The sequence below is a fragment of the Galeopterus variegatus genome, unplaced genomic scaffold (assembly GCF_000696425.1).
Source record: "Galeopterus variegatus unplaced genomic scaffold, G_variegatus-3.0.2 Scaffold2900, whole genome shotgun sequence".
Classification (NCBI taxonomy): domain Eukaryota; kingdom Metazoa; phylum Chordata; class Mammalia; order Dermoptera; family Cynocephalidae; genus Galeopterus; species Galeopterus variegatus.
Window position 1 is genome coordinate 5,230 of NW_007729011.1, and position 2,625 is coordinate 7,854.

Sequence of the window (2,625 nt, forward strand, 5' to 3'; positions counted from 1 at the left end):
TTCTTTTGCTGTGCAGAAACTTTTTAGTTTGATATAATCCCATTGGCTAATTTTTTTCTTTTGTTGCCTGTGCTTTTGAGGTCATATTCATAAGTATTTGCCTATATCCTGAAGTGTTTCCCATGTTTTCTTTTAAGAGTTTTATAGTTTTATGTCTTGTATTTCAATCTTTAATCCATTTTGAGTTGATTTTGGTACATGGTGAGAGGTATGGGCCTAGTTTCATTTTTCTACATATGGATTTCCAGTTTTCCCAGCACCTTTTATTGAAGAGGCAGTCTTTTCCCAAATGTATGTTTTTGTTGCCTTTGTCAAAGATCAGTTGGCAGTGGGATGATTTCTGGGTTTTCTATTCTGTTCCATTGGTCTGAGTGAGTGGTTTTATGCCAGTACTATTGCTGTTTTGGTTACTATAGCTTTGTAGTATAGTTTTAAGTCAGGGAGTGCTATGCCTTTGGCTTTATTTTTTTTTGCTCAGGATTGCTTTGGCTATTAGGGATCTTTTCTTCTTCCATATGAATGTTAGGGTTGTTATTTGTATTTCTGTGAAGAATGTCATTGGTATTTTGATAGGGATTGCATTTAATCTGTAAATTGTTTTGAGTAGTATGGACATTTTCACAATGTTAATTCTTCCAATCCAAGAGCATGGAATATCTTTCCATCTTTTTGTGCCCTCTTTAATTTCTTTCAGCAGTGATTTGTAGTTGTTGTTGTAGAGATCTTTCATCTTCTTCGTTAAATTGATTCCTAGGTATTTTGTTTTTTGATGACTATTGTGAATGAACTTACTTTCTTGATTTCTTTTTCTGCTAGTTTGATATTGGAGTATAAAAACACTACTGATTTTTGTGTGTTGATTTTATATCTTGCAACTTTACTGAAATTGTTAATCAGCTGTAAGAGTTTTTTGGTAGAGTCTTTCAGTTTTCCTATATCTAAGATCATGTCATTTGCAAACAGGGACAGTTTTGACTTCATCTTTTCCAATCTGGATTCCCTTTTTTTCTCTTGCCTGATTACTCTGGCTAGTACTTGGAATACTATGTTAAATAGGAGTAGTGATAGTGGTCATCCTTGTCTTGTTCCTGTCCTTGAGGGAAAAGCTTCCAGATTTTCTCCATTCAGGATGATATTGGCAGTGGGTTTGTCATATATGGCTTTTATTACATTGAGATACTTTCTTTCTACACATAATTTGCTGAGATCCTTTATCATGAAGGGATGTTGAATTTTGTCATGCTTTTTCTGCATCTATTGAGATGATCATATGGTTTTTGTTCTTGATTTTATTGATGTGGCATATCAAATCTATTGACTTGTGTATGTTGAGCCATCCTTACATCCCTGGGATGAATCACAATTGATCATGGTGTATAATTTTTTTGATGTTTTGCTATACTTTGATTGCTAGTATTTTGTTGAGGATATTTGCAAATTTGTTCATCAGAGGTATTGGACTGCAGTTTTCTTATTTTGTTGAATCTTTGTCTCATTTTGGTATCAAGGTGATGCTAACGTCATAAAATGAGTTTGGGAGAGTGGCCTCTGTTTCAGTTTTCTGGAATATTTGAAAAGAATTGGTATTAATTCCTCTTCAAAAGTTTGGTAGAATTCATCAGTAAAGTCATACATTCCTGGGTTTTTCTTTGATTGGACACTGCTGATTACTGCTTCAATCTCATTGCTTGTTATTGGTCTGTGCAGGTTTTCTATTTCATCTTGGTTCAGCTTTATTAGTTTGTATGCATCCAGAAATGTATCCATTTCCTCCAGGTTTTCAAATCTGTTGGCATATCATTGTTCTAATGATCTCTAATGATTCTTTTTATTTCTGTGGTATCAGTTGTAATGTCTCTTTTTTCATTTCTGATTTTTTTATTTGGGCCTTCTTTCTCCTTTTTTTGGTTAACCTAGCTAATGGTTTGTTGATTTTGTTTATCTTCTCGAAAAAATGACTTTCTGTTTCATTGATCTTGTGTATCAGGGCCTCTATATCATTTAGTTTTGCTCTGATCTTAATTATTTCTGTCTGCTAACATTGGGATTGGGTTGTTCTTGTTTTTCTAGTCTTTGAGGTATAGTGTTAGGTTGTTTATTTGAAATCTTTCTATTTTTTTGATGTAAGCATATATTGAAATGCTTTCCTTCTTAATACTGCTTTTGCAGTATCCCACAGGTTTCGATATGATGTGTCTTTATTTTTGTTGGTTTCAAGAAATTTTTTGATTTCCTGTTTAATTTCCTCTTGCACCTATAGGTGATTTAGGAGCATGTTTTTAAATTTCCATGTATTTTTATAGTGTCCCGAGTTTTGCTTCTTATTCATTTCTAGTTTTAATCCATTGTGGACCGATAAGATTCTGGAGATGATTTCAATTTTTAAAATTTGTTGAGACTTGATTTGTGACCTAAAATATGGCCTACCCTGGAGAATGTTCCATGTGCTAATGAGAAAAATGTATATTCTGTAGTTGTTGGATGAAATGTTCTGTAGATATCTGCCAAGTCTACTTGGTCTAAAGTATGGTTTAAATCCTGCTTTTCTCTGTTGATTTGTTGCCTAGATAATTTGTCTGGTGCTGAGAGAGGGGTGTTCAGGTCCCCCACTATTATCATATGGGG